The sequence below is a fragment of the Lepidochelys kempii genome, chromosome 4, assembly GCF_965140265.1.
Source record: "Lepidochelys kempii isolate rLepKem1 chromosome 4, rLepKem1.hap2, whole genome shotgun sequence".
In the NCBI taxonomy this organism is placed as follows: domain Eukaryota; kingdom Metazoa; phylum Chordata; order Testudines; family Cheloniidae; genus Lepidochelys; species Lepidochelys kempii.
Window position 1 is genome coordinate 39,197,307 of NC_133259.1, and position 15,219 is coordinate 39,212,525.

Here is a 15,219-nt window from a genome sequence, read left to right on the forward strand (position 1 = left end):
GGGGAGGGGAGGAGCCAGCGGCGGCCGCTGGGCAGCGGCTTCAGCAGCTGGATGGGAGAGCCAGGGCGCCAATTGGCTGAAAGTTGGTCGGGGGAGCGCCCGGCAGAGAGAAGGCGCCGCTCCTTAGGGCAGCGCCGCGGCGGGGGTTGAGGGGAGCATTTTTTCAGCCGCCCCAAATTGCACACGCCAGGGCTCAGTCGCAGCGTGGCCGAAACCACGAGCTCTGGCTCCGGCTCTTCCGGAAGGTCAGTGATGTTCTGATCCAGCGCCGCTTGTTTCAGCTCGCTAGAGGCAGGCCGGCCGGCTGGCCCGCCGGCCAACGCGTTGGGCCCCGGACCTTTGGCGGTCTTCAGAGAACCGGGAGAGGGAACTTAGGCTGCTCCTGACCCAGTTTAGCTCAATACTTAAGATCCATAACTTTCAGAGTAGCCGCCGTGTTAGTCTGTATTCGCAAAAAGAAAAGGAGGACATGTGGCACCTTAGAGACGAACCAATTTATTTGAGCGTGAGCTACAGCCCACTTCATGGGATGCATTCAGTGGAAATGCATCCGATGAAGTGAGCTGTAGCTCATGAAACCTTATGCTCAAATAAATTTCTTAGTCTCTAAGGTGCCACAAGTAATCCATAACTTTGAGATCCTGCATTGTATTGGACAGTCCTTTGCCAAAGGCCATGCATGGAGGTGACTGAAGCCCTCCAACGATGGCCACACTGCCACTAGAATTCATGGCACTTGATTATGCAAGTTATTAATTGTTATCCTGAGGCAGCATTTCGATTTCAAATATAGATGTGTGGAAAATCCAGCACTCAGGACAAAAAATGACCGCAGTTCCCGGCTTTAATTATCTCTTTGTAACCCCAGTGAAAGCCAGCCAACAATTAGTTGCTTAGGGCGGAGAACATTGGGAATACACAGTTTACCTGCTACCCTCCTGTATGCCCTGTCTCATTTCCACACAGGAAGCATCCTGCTCTTTATCAAGTCCAAGGCTAAAACCTCTATTCACTCTTTATTGAATCTATGTTTATTTCTCTTTAATTTGTGCTGCATAATACTCAAACACATTTCCCAGCTGCAGTGGAGACATACTCAAAAAGTGGAAACATACTCTTCAAGTAATGAGAGACACCTAACTTCACTGGGACTCTGCACAGGTGCAAGAATCCATCCAAGCAGATCTTCTTAAAGTATTGGAGCCACAATTTCCCCCTCCCCCTTGTGTTCATGACAAATGTGTTGCAGAGTCAGAAATAGAAAGTATCAGTGGGGTAGCTGTGTTAGTCTGTAGCCACAAAAACAACAAGTAGTCCAGTGGCACCTTAAAGACTAACATATATATTTGGGCATAAGCTTTTGTGGGTAAAAAACCACTTCCACTTCTATTTCTCCTAGGTCCCCAGTCTAATGCCTTATATACAAAGGAACTTCCTTACTCTTCTAGCACTCCTCTTCCTCACTCACACGCCATCCTGTGCACTGAATGACATGGGTCTCAGAACAAATAACGTGATCATGTAATTAAGACTATCATAATGCATATACACAAAGGGATCATATTAAGCAACCTTAATTTTGGCATTTCCTTACTTCTAAGTGCTTTAAAACCCTTAATATTTGTAACTCGGGGGGTTGTTTGGTTTGTATATATCATCTTAGGTTTCTGGTTTTTGTAAATCAGAATTTACATCATGTGGAACTATAGTACCTCTGTGCATAGATCATCAGCGCATTTGGAATCCAGTACACAGCACAGACTTCTACAACTTGAGCTGAAGATACTACTGGTAGCAGTAGTAGATGCTATGTGGACCAGCAAGGGAAGCAAGACAGATGCATTGACTTACACAATTATTGGTTAGCTAATAGAGGAGTATTAGGAATCAGAAGCCTTCAGTGCTAGTCTTAGCTTTGGAAGGGAGAGAGGTCTAATGGCCACAGACAACATAGTCAAACATACATTTGGCATTTTCATTCTGAAAGGCAGGCTAGCCGAGTGGCTGAGACTTGGGATCTGCCCTATTAAGCACATAGGCTTGATTCTAGTGTCTAGTGTCTTTGTGCTCCTCCTGTACTATACAAGGGACACAGAGAGACAGAGGAGCCCTAGAAGGAGAACCCCAGCACCAGGGCCATTTAAGCTGGCACTATACAGCTGTCCCCTCACAGCCTGCTATCCTGGGGATAAGAAGAGGCAGTCAGCACATTGATTCGGAAAGAGAAAAGAGGCAATGGCCAGAGCACTCTGAGCTCTGGTAATTCTGCACTGTGGAGAAGCCCACAGTCAGTCTGCTGTAAGTTAAAGCAGAACCCCAAGGCTCCTCCAAGTTATGCTGGGGGGCTTTAAGTCACCTTTGCAACCCCTTTTCGGGTCAGTACCTTCTGTGTTATACTTCCTGAGAGATGCAGCCCAGAATCTGGTCCTTGTTCTATTCCTAACCCAGCCAGAAGTGACCTGGTGTAACCTCTATGTAATATGCCTGTGATTTTAATCACAAGTCTTGCAGTATTCCATGTTTCTGTAAAAAATCCAGCTGCTGGAGTCAAAAGATTGCATGAAAATCTTAGCTTTCACTTTAAAAGAAAAACTAAGTTAATTCTAGGCCTCATGGTTGCAGAGAGAAAAAAAATAACTTAAATCACTAGCTGAGGTCACCCTAAAGGCTCAGAAAACAGAATGTGAATAAAAAGAACCATATATATATATATCTCCCATGGAAAAAAAATCCAAACTCATGATTTTTGGGGTCCTAACTCATGATTTTTAATGCTTGTGGTTGGCAATATTGGTTATGAGGCCTTATTCCATTTTAATTCTGTGCATTTCACAGATTTATTAACCCCAGTCACTGGAAGAGATGAGGCTAGAACTCATGGTCATAGCCTCTGGTAAACTCCCCCTTCCATAGACTAAAAGGGTAAAGGTGGCAGCTGCTGCCACTGCATCATTTCCCCCATCCAGAGCTCTAGATCTGTGCCAGAGAGCATGCTCAGTGCATTTGACATGTTAAAAACTGCTGTAATGGGCCTCTACCTTTGTTAGGATTTATTTTGTTCCTTATGTACCTAAACTTCTTCTCATGGTCTTTGGCTTTGCCAACCAGGGAATTTTCCCTAATGTGTTATGCTTCCCTTTCCTTGTCAAGTAACACTGACAAAACTACCTGTTTCCCTTATCCCATTTTTAGAAACTGCTAAACTATTTTTGTTGAATCTTTCGAAAACAAAAACAAAAAAATCAGTCTGAAGCACAGACCAAGCATGGAAGCTTTCAGCCTGGCCTGCTAAAAGTTTAGCAATCACTTAACACTTTCTGTTATAATTCTCTGTTTTCAGCCTTAACTACAGAAAATAGAGTAGCGGGGGGTGCGGGGGGAGTCACAGAAAATGTTGACTTTTTACAGAAAATCCTCCAAACCAAAATCTTGTCAGAGCTTATGGTTTTCTGGTGAAAATAATTAATCAATTTTTTCCAAAGAAAGCAAACACTTTCCACAAAAAGTTTTGTTTAGTTGAAAACCCAGTTTTCTGGTGAAAAAAGCTGATGGGGAATTTTCAGCCAGCCCTAATGCTTTTAGCTCTGCCAATAATGTATACATAAAAAAAAATCACTGTTTATTTTTCCTTGCTTTTATGTTTTTATATAAAAATGAAGCCAGAATCTGCATGTTAGCAACATAAAGACATATTTTTCTTCTTGCATAGATAAAAGTTGAAACAAGTACTAATATCTTCTACAGCATCTCAGAGCCAATATTAACTTGTATGGCTGCTGCCTGTGCTGTACTTGATCTATGAACAGATTTCATTCTACATGGTCTGTCAAGCCAGTACCTTTTATGAGCATGACATGTCCCTAAACATTTGTAAATAAGGAGAGACGCTTAAATACCATTTACCAATCTATGTATTAGTCCAAATTCACCCCTGCTATAAACTCACTGCATGAATGGTAAATTCTGACTATTACCTTCACTTTTGACATCAGTTAATGCTACAATTTTAGGCACTGCTGTTCAAAGAAGTTTAGATAAAATCTCAGAAACTTAGAAAGCATGAGCAAAAAGAACCAAAAACATCTGTATATTTTTCTGTACAGTAAAATTAAATATATAGTTAAAAATAAAGCACAAACTGTGACATTACATTTTGAAAAGTACTATACACAGTCCTAGTTTGAATACTAACCACCTTAACAGTCTGATGATATAATAAACTGTAAGACTGCAGTATTACAAAGGACAGCAGGACCTGACAGTGAATTTTCATTAATAAACAGATTAAATTTAGCTGTGAATTCAATCCAGAATGCATATATAGTTGCCTCAATATACAATTTACCAAATGTAGTGAAGATTGTAACTGGCAAAAGAGCATTATTTTTCCAGTGGAGAGGTTGATTTGTTTAAATCTGATTATAAAGTTAAAAGGAAGTGTGAAGGCATTTGAAGCAGGCAGAAGGGAAAGGAAAAGATAAAAAAAGTTATTCAAAAACACATGGTATTTTAGACTATATATTTAAAATTCTGTATTCATATCTTATACTTTTAATAAGTAGGCCACTTGTTCTTTTGGATTTTGCTGCCTTGTGAAGGGCCTCACTAACATAGCAGCCCTTGTGAAGTATTCCACAGAGTGTAATTTCTTTATTTTCCTTGTAGTATTTAGAGACTTCCACAAATTAATTTATAGATGGGAGAAAGTTACAAGGAGTTGAAAGTAGGGGATTAGAGTGCCATCCAACTCCCATTAAAGTCTGTGAAAATACTTCCACTGACATCAATGGAAGCAGGACTTAGCCCTTAGAATGGAGGTGCCTTCTGAAGCTTAATTGCCACATTACAATACACAGAGTGCCTTTATTTATTGTACTATACACAGATATTCTATCATACTCTTCCAAATCACTACAGTAATCTGTACTCAAAACAGTACATATTACAAAAGTGACAAGCATTTAGATTGCAGTCAATCGCTTCTTAAAAATAGCCATCCTATAGTTTGCATATGGTTTGTTACAGCCATTTAAACAACAAAGTTTTGCTTTTATACTTTAAATTACCTGTGTGACAGCTTCTTTTGATACATGGACAAGAGCTGTAATAAGTCAGATGTGACTCCTGACTAGATATGCTTTTTACCTGATAGCAAAAAGGAATAAAAGAACTGACAGAAATATACAATTTCTTGTGCATTGTAACAGCGTGGCTTGCCCCATGGGTTGGAGAACCTGGGGCTAAGCCCACCCTGATTCACAAGGAGCTCTACCTGAGAGGCATTAGGTGTTTCCAGTATAAAAGAAGCAGGAAGTTACAATGAAGGGAGAAGTACAAGAAATTGTAATTATGGTTGTAGACAGTGTAATAAGAAGTCTGCAGGGCCCTGAGTCAGCAGAGTAGGTAATAGCTAGGGAAAGCCTATGCGAAAAGAAAAACTACAGTGCCGAAGTAGTGGGAAAGAGGCAGATAAGCCTTCAGGGAGGAGGGGTGGTGCCCAACTGAAACTGGAAGAAGATTGTGAGAATTAGTGTTCTGGTTTTAAAGACTTTGTGTTATTTTGAATTATCGCAAGAGAGAGGCTGAACTAACCTTGGGGCCTGGAGGGCCAGTTTACCCCCAGAAAACTCAAATAAATGGGACCACTTGAGGGAATAGTGTGAATTACCTATGGGCTGTGGTGTTCTCAAGAGTATGTCTACACTGCCCCTTCCCAAAAGTCTCAGAGCCAGAGTCAACTGACTCAGGCTCATGGGGCAGGGCTAAAAACAGCAGTTTGGACATTCCTGGTTGGGCTCTGACACCCACTCCCTCTCACTAGGTTTCAGAGCATGAACAGTAACATCTATACTGCTATTTTCAGTCCCTTAGTGTGAGCCTGAATCAGTTGACCCTAGGCTAGGATACTTGCTGCCCTGGCCTTTGTGTGTGTGTGTGCGCAATCTAGATATACCCAAAGGGTATGTCTACACTGCAATTACATACCCAAGCCTGACCCGTGCCAGCTGGCTTGGCCTAAAAGGCTGTTTAACTGCAGTGTAGGCATGCCTCAAGAGAGAGACTGCTGCAAAGGGAAATCTGGACTTGGGAGAAGGGTGTGCTTTGGAGGTGGCTGCTTCTGTTATATGCAGCATGTCTAGAGAAATGAATTTTAGAACAGTATTTGAGGACACCCAAGTTCTAATTCTAGAACTGCCACTCATTTGCTGTCAATAGTAAGCAGAACTTCAAATGTGTGTGTCTAAATCAATTTAAGTCAATGAAGCTGTGGCTTCTCAGCACCTTTGAAAATAAGGCACGTTTTTAACTGCCTAAACATGGATTAAATACTGGCGCTGCTCTCACTGAAGGCAATGGCTTCATTCTTATTGCCTTTATTGGAACCAGGCCCAATGATCCCAATTCAGTAATGCACTTAAGCACATGCTTAATTTTAATAGTAATACTTAGCTCTTATATAGAGCTATAATCAGATCTCAAAAGAGGTCACTATCATTATCCATTCTACAGCTGCAGCTACTGAGCCACAGAGAAGAGAAGCGACTTGCCCAGGGTCACCCAGCAGGTCAGTGGCATAGCTGGGAATAAAACCCTGCTCTCCTGACATCCAGTCCAGCACTGATCTCATCAGGTAGGGATTCTTTCTTGAATTGAGGCCAAAGTGCTTACCTTTAGTCACCGATGTTTAAAAATGTTGATCTCACTTCCTCTGTTCCTAACATTTTTGATAGGCTAATAATAAAAACTTATCCATCTTGCCGTTAGTGTTAAGTAATTAGGGTTGCTCAGCTACTTACACACAACATACCTGACACAAACCTGATACAGATGCAAGGAAGTGAAAAGTTAAGCCACCTAACAGTACATTTCTTCTTTTCCTTCACCCGCAGGCACCTCATCATGCCATGACTACTATGTACCACCAGCCAGACGTTGCATCCTTAACTCTGCCTCCCTCAAGCTTCCCTTCTCCATATACATGTTTACCAATCTACCCCCGCCCCCCCAACCTAACACTGTTACACTATTGGGAGTAGTGGTTTTCTGTGCTAACTGCTAAGGCTGGTTTGGTAAACATGGCGATGGAAGGCTGGCATCACTAAGTGTTTCAGCCTGAACCAAAGTTCTAACCCTTGCTATTAAAACATGAGGAGAAACCAAACCAAAATTACTCAGAAAATTCAAAGGGTCTAAAAATTTATCCTGTGTACAAATTTACACCAAAAGGCCACCTACCTTCAGAGGAAAAACAGTGATTTATGTACCCTTTTAAGACTATTTTAGAACACGCCCTTGTAGTTTGGGTTACTTCCATCATGTTAAATCTGGAAACATTACAACTCAGAGCAATACGCTGCAGACCTTCTGAATCTATGTAAAAACCACAGCATATACATTGATTTTTATTTTCTTTAAGTTCTCTATGGAGGGAAAAAATGTGGTAGTTGAGGAGCATCCATCCAGATTTGATGAATAACTCTTAAGGAAGCCAAAAAGCCGTTGTTGGGATCAGAAAACACCTGACTGAATAGAGGAATGGCTTGGCAAAAAGTCTTATCTGTAGGGTAAGCTACAGATTCTCCTGAATCATCTTCTGCAGTCCAACTGCCATGAATCTAACCCAGGTTTGGGCATCAAAAGTTCCTGTGAACTTAGACAATACAACCCCCCCCCCCCACACACACACACACACACCCCTCCTGACTAGTATGGAATAGTTCATTAGCACTCTCCACTTCCCCGTATTGACTCTGCTAAGAGAATCAAGAAGGGATAGCAATGTCAGCCCACTTGCAAAGAGTCTCAGAGTGAAAATAGGGAAAGACAAAGCACATTCTGTGTTTATTCCTGACCACGAGTATTTCCAGGCTCTGGATTTTGATTCACTTTGCCTGGTTGTTTTCATCTCACAAATGAGACTGCTCAGACATGTAGTCTCTCTGCTGGCAAGATTTACCAGTTCTGTAGCATTCAGTAATCGCCTTCACCCTCCCCCATTGCTAGTGGTCTTCATGTTTTTTCAAGGAATCTATGCTAAGCAGCTCATCTTGGCAACCATAATTTGTCTGTTTCTTTCCTCCATTTTTCACGTATTCTTTTCTTGGCTCTTAGATCAACAGGTGCAATTGAGTATAGAGGCATATGTGCCTGTGCTTTATTACAGAGGAGGGAACTTCCTTGCATAAAAATAGAACCTGTTATGTAGTCTGTTTAATTAAACTAATGGGTGGCATCCATGCCCTAATCAAGATCCTGAAAACCGGTGAGTGAGCATAACTCAAACATACACCCACAAGACAGACAGGAGATCATGTGCAGAAGGTGGGTATGCTGAAGGAAGGACTTACCTAGAACACTCAAATGACTATTTTATTTCAGATTGCATGCTTGTATTAAAATGTGTGCTCTCATTAATTTAGCTCTGGGCTATTGTCATTATTTCTGGAAGTTTACTATAACTGAGCTATAGTAGATCAACTTCAAAAAATAAAGACAGTGGCTTTTGCATCTGTGACGCTCCCATCGGTGATGCAAGAGCATGAGAACCAACTTAAGGGCAGACAGTTAAAAACCAGGGCACAAACCCCTAATTGGTTCTGAGTTCTAAACTCAGATTTCACCAATCAACTGCACTAAGTGCAAACCTTTCTGGCACTTTTACAGACTCAACATGGAGTCACAGACAGTCCCGTTGGGTACTCCAGTTTTTCTTGCCACCCAGGTGAGCATATCTCTGTGATAAATGGCCCCTTACACCAAGTATCACAGCAAAATTCAGGTTACTCTTAATATCAAAGGACCAGTCACTTACCCTAGGTCCATTGCAATTTAGGTCTCACACCAAAGCAATGCTTATAGGCAATCCTAGAGTAAAATATATACAGATTTATTAAATAGGAAAGGGAAATTAGGAAGTTATTTACAAGATTAAAGCAAGCAAATATAGACGAAAAACTGAGTTACAATCTTTGGTTTCAAAAATAATAGAGGCTTCTATAATCAGAATGTTCTATTTGTCCTTTAGGTCTAACCAAGGCTAAGCAGCTGGGGATCTCTCAAAACACTTTGTCCCTTCTCCTTTCCCCCTCCCCAAGTGCAAGCAGCATAGGGATACCTAGTTCCTTTTGTTTGAGGTTTTTATCCCCCTCCTGCCATGCGCTCGGAGCTGCCAACTCAGCTAATGGGAAGGGGCCACTTGCATCACTCATCTTCAAGGGGAGCACAGCAGAACACTAGGAGTTATTAGTCCTTTGTTGAGGATTCCTGAATCCAGGTGTAGGGAGTTTCCAGTTATAAGATCTACTCATAGCCTGTCTGGTATTAATGAGTCTCCTCTTTCAGGATGGGCATAACAATTTCTGTAGAAGAGCAGCACTTCATACTAATGCCTCTCCCGTGTGGCGATTCATACAGCAGTGGAGGCTCACAATACACCTCCTCAAATATTACATTACAATATGATATTCAGATTTAAAATTTTTATTAAAGCTAATAGTTAAAAAATATATATAATACATAGGGTAAGAAAAGAGTGTCTGTAAATCTGGGTATAGTGCTTAGATTATCCACAAATACAAAGTTTGTTTTTAAAAGTCATAAGATACATATAGTGCATAATCAGCAATAACCCAAATTTAGGTGAATAAAGTTAACAATACAGTTTTGATGATAGCATCCAAGTATTCAGGTACATCACTCATAAAAAGTTATATAGCAAGTTGGTTTTGGAAAACAAATACAACAATGAGTGAAGATTTTCCCTCAGTAATTGAGAATTTAGGGTAGGCTGTCCATTTAGAAAATACAATCCATGAGGAAAGTCTTTCAGTTACTTTCCCCACTGCGCTTCTCATCGGCACTCCAGCTCATCCCTCCTGGTATTGCCGCTGGCCGGTGATGTGTTCTGTGTAGATGTCCCTCGACCTATTACAAGATTAATGTATGCAGCAACTCACAAGCATTCAACAGAATCCAAACACTACACAATTTCTTGTAATTCTAATACCTATTCTACCAATACTGTATTAACCCATAAGAGAGCCAGAAAGGTTTCAGCTATGTATCTGTCAGTGTCCAGCTCAGACATGGGGACCTTGGCATGAGCTGTGGCCTGGTCTGCCAACATCGCGGCATCTACTTAAGGAGAGATTTTCATTTTATATAAATAAGGTAAAATGTTGCATAGGCATACACAGAAAAGAACTACAGGAGTTTCTGTAATCTATGATCTCATTGTATAAAAGCCTTCAAAACAGGCCAGAACTAGAGCCAATACTTGTTCAGAAACAACGAGGAGTACTTGTCGCACCTTATAGACGTTAATACAAATTTGTTAAATAAATTTGTTAGTCTATAAGGTGCCACAAGTACGCCTCATTGTTTTTGCTCATACAGACTAACATGGCTACCACTCTAATACTTGTTCAGTTTGTAAAGGAGTATGCATGCACACACAAGCATGCGCATACTCTCTCATACACACTCAAGTTTTACCCTATATTTCATGTTGGAAATGAATCCACAATATCAAACCAAAACAGATGAATGTTTGAAACTGTATGGAAATGGGGGATTTTACTTGGTTCTCATGGAAAGCCTTAAAACAACTCATGCTTGCTTGAAAGTTCTGTGAACCTTTACATGAACCTGACGGGATTTTCATAACAACAATACGCTTGGCAGCGAGGGTTCATAGCGCCGAATGGCCATGGCCACATTGTATGGCTTTATTCCAGGCATTTAAAAGTTCCACAAGGTTATTACTGATCTGGTGTAGCCAAATTAATCATGGAGGACCATGAGGGTGGCACCTGTTCATTGCCGGGCAACATCCCCTCTTGACCTTAAGTTCAATCTTCAGGGCTCAATGTTCAGGGACTTTATCTCTGAGGCAGGGTATATGACCAAAAAGTGCCAGCTGGCAGTGAACAATGAGGACTTCAATCCTCTCGAGGCCAGTTCTCAATAATACATCCTTATTACTGATAAAATCAAACCATTAAAAATGCCCGACGGTCTCTGTTGGCAATGCATATGAAATGCCTCCAGCCTCCTGCTGTCTTGTGTAAACAACATCCATGTTTCAGATCTGTGTAGGAGGACCAGAAGTACCCAGGTCTGATAAATCCATACTTTTGTATGTAGGTCCTTCGTGGTTGAGGCTGCTAAACTGATTCCCCTGAGGATGTCTGGCTTGCTGCACCCATTTGACGACAATTTACGGCCTAAAATAGATGAAGTCATCTACTACATCCACAGTTTGTCCAGCAGCACAGATCTCTTGTATCACAACTTTTGCACCAACACACTGGATTTTTCTTTTTGCCCAAGAAACCCTGTAACCCAAGGGCTGCTGCCATGTCCTGGAAGTGTATCTTTAAGGTTATTTGCATCTTGGCAGAGGACGACATCCACATAATCCAGGTCGGTAAAAGGAGTTGAACCAAACAGTTATGCCAGTATTTACGGAGATCTGTTCAAGGAGCCAATCCACTGCCTAGCAGAAGAGGCTGGGGGCCAGAAAACATCCCTGCTTTATACTTGATCTAGTATAGGACCTATGGGTCTCATATCACATTTGTGACCCTGAATCATTATTTTGAATTAACCCCAAGAGGATGTTGGGAATGCTGATGCCTTGTAGAGCCTTCCCAGGGCAGCTCTATCAACAGAGTTGAAGGCTGTCTTAGATCTACATATGCTGCTGTTGAAGGACAAGTGAATTTACAATGAATCTCAGATAAAAGACAAAGAGCAAGTAGAGTGTCCATTACAGATCACCCAGCAGTGAAGTCCAATCTTTCTGGGTGATGGTGTTTTGTAAGGAGAGGCTGAAGCTGAGCAAGTAGAACATGTGTAAAAACGTTTCTGGGAATAGATAACAAAGTTATTGGCCTGTGTCTGCTGCACTCAAGTGTGTGGGGCCTTTCCCCTTGTTAAGTTGGATGATGATCGCTTCCTTCCACTCCTCTGGTATTTTCCCAGTAGTCCAATCCTGGACAAAAAGTTGGTATAATGCTACCCTTATGGGCTCTATACCACACCTGAGAAGTTCAGGTGTTATGCTATCAGATCCAGTAGCACACCCACTTCACAATTTCTTTATGGCACAGTAAACCTCTTCCAGCACAGGTACATTTACACAGGCTTCAGGGTCAGGGATTGTATCTACTACTAACATGTCCAGATCTGGGCATGGAGTCACTTCAGGATGGTTAAGTGCAGTCTCATAATATTCCTTCCATCTTTGCAGGATGACTTCTTGTGTTGAGGATTTTCATGCTCGAAATAAAATATGAAGACGGAGGAGTATCATGTGGTGTTGAGTTTCCTTGTGCTTATTTCACTTGACTCTGGTCATAAGAACATGCTTATGCTGAATAAGACATGGTGTAAGCATGTCCACTAGTTTAGATGCATATAACATAGACCATTTCATGTATCTGGCACTTAGGCTTCCTGAAACAGAAGCATTTCTCAAACTTAGCATATAGCAGAAAATAGTCCTGGAATTCAGATATGAAATTTAAAAGCAAACACCTTTAAAAGTTGCTTGCACCAGCCATGGTAACCTAGGTTTCAGTACAAAGTCCTAGGAATGAGTTATACCACTCTTTTCCCAACTGTTAATGTCATGCAACCTGTGTTTTTTTTTTTCAGATTTTATCATTCAAGTTGTATTCATTCAGTATTCTCACTTCTTTACTTTTTATTAAGGCAAAATTACAATAAAACATTAACTACTACATCATACATTACCTGTTCAGGAGCACGATAATATTCAAAGAATCTGGTTTAAAAGAGTCTGGCTTGCTGGCTGGTGAGCCCTCCTCTTCTGAGTATGCTAGAAAGGGTGACCAAACTTCTAGATACCTATCCTGTTTCTGGTGCACATACTTGGTGTGAACACTTTTCCATTACAAGAACAGTCCATATTTTACTATACTACAATTACATAGGAGAAGGGGTCAGTTATTTCCAATAATGTACAATACAGATCCTAGCTGCTAGTAATAAAGAAGAAATTAATTTGTCATTCTGTTTAAAATGCGGATCCATTAATGGAGCTTTAAGCAGGTCAGGGAATATCTAGGAAGCTGGCATGGTGTCTAAGTTGAGTATCTATTAATTTTCTCCCAAAACCAACTAATTCCCGGACACATCTACCACATGTGCAAGTATATTCCCCTCTCCCCGCCATCTCTTCAACAGAGTGCCTCCCTAGTAGCAAAAATATGATGGATCTTAACTGGAGTCAAATACTCTCTATACAGCAATTTATAAACATTTTCTTCATGAGCTACAGAAATTGAAGATGTATATCCCCTTTCCCATATACAGACCCACTCACTGAGATCAATTTCTTTGTCCAAAACCCTCTCCCATTTTTTCATCTGGGCTGTTTACTTAACATCTTTTTCAATCAAAATTGTATCTATCTTAGAAGTCAATATTTTTGTTCCAGCTTGCTCCTTGGTCAACTCCTCAAATGTGGTTAAACACTGATATAGAGCCATCTCATATCCAGATTTCAGAATAAAATGTTTGACTTGTAAATATTGAAAATACACATATTTTAATTGTGATGTAGAATAAAAATAATAAACCAGATTAGGGAAAATTAGTCTTCCCCACTTTGTAGGGTGATACAGATTTTTTGAACTCCCCATGTCTGTTATGTTTCCATATGGATTTTAATAGCACATCCTGTCATATTTGTAATGTCATGTCAGGGATATCAACAGGGTGTTATTTTCAGTTTTAATTTATTTTTTGCCACTGTTAATAGGGTCATCTCTTTTCTGCCAGTCATTATTTCAGCGAATGATAAGCCTTTTTTTGTTTGAAATAATCCAAAGCTAATTAAAAATAGATAACCAGCTATAAAGATCTCAATAGTCTGTTTAAAAATACCATTACACAAAAAATGGAAACAAAGAATCCCTAGTATACTATGTATAATTGGGGCAATAGGATGGGATTTTCATTGGCCTAAAATTGAAGCTAATGGGAGCTTTACCACTGATTTCAGTGACAGTAGAGTTAGGCCAATGCTGAAGATTTTTGAAAATCCTACTCCTTGAAGCACAACCAAGGCTTAAATTCAGCCGAAGCGGTCAAGAGCAGAGCTCCGGTAAATATTTTCAAACCCGCAGGAGCACCTCCCCGTGGTGCCCCCAGCTAAAGCCCTAAGCCATGGAGCACACAGATTGTTAAGCATATAATTGGGTTTGGTACATGCTGCAGGAGACCAGCTAAAATGAAGTGGGAAATTAACGGTTAGTAGACAGTAGGGTATGTTACACTGATTTTTATGGCTCATGACAATTTGTATCTCTTAAGTACACGGTGTTTAGGGTCCAGCACAGTTATGAATTTAAGTTCCTAGGTTTGTCTTTTGTAAGTGCTGTGCAGGTTTCCTTTGAGGATGAGGACTGAGAGGTCAGATATTGAGCGATCACTTTGTGAAAAGTGTTTGCTCATGGGAGATAGAAAAATAATAATAAAACAAAAACACCCTGTGTGAGTTCATTTGAGAGCACAGTCATTGTCTTGTTTCAGCCACATAGTTGCAGGGGCATTTGGTGCATTGGAGTTGGATTCTGAAGAAGTTTATTGCTTTCAAAGTATATGGTGAGATGGATGAACAAATGTTGATCTATAATTATTTGTTTACAAACACATGGGACATTTATCAAAATTATGAAGGAAAAAGAATAAAAATACAAAAGCATTCAGCAGCCTTTACATTTTAAATCTAATAGGCTGTGTCTATATCTATTTGTATAATTTTCTTGGAAGGAAAATAGTACACTTGAGTATTGTCAGGATAAAGCTGCTCATGCAATGATCAAGACTATTATGTCCTAAACTGAAATATTACAGGGAAGGAATATACAATTTGTGTTAGCAAATAAAAATAATTCTCAAGTTACTTGCTCAGATCACTGTCCATATGTTCCAAACCAGAACTAGAGCTGGTCAGAGCCTTTGACAAAATATGCTGTTTTAATCAAAGCTGAAACATTTTGGAGGGGTGGTGATTTTTACCAAGGTTTTGTCTGGAAGATTTTTTGGGTTCTCTAGTCATTTCTGAGGCCTGACTTGAAAATCTGAACTTTTCTATCCAAAACCAGCTGTTTCGACACAATCCTGTTTTCACTAAAATGTTCAAAATGTTTCCATTTCATTCCAATGCAGAACAAAAACAAATTTGAA

At 40.5% G+C, this 15,219-nt stretch overlaps 1 long non-coding RNA gene across 1 annotated transcript; it reads left to right on the forward strand.

Annotated features, from left to right (window-relative positions):
* Positions 1-76: 76 nt before the first annotated feature.
* On the forward strand, positions 77-12,365 carry LOC140910344 (uncharacterized). The gene is made up of 3 exons (XR_012158543.1): positions 77-245; positions 11,146-11,424; positions 12,254-12,365. It is a non-coding gene; the product is annotated as an uncharacterized lncRNA (long non-coding RNA).
* Positions 12,366-15,219: the final 2,854 nt, after the last annotated feature.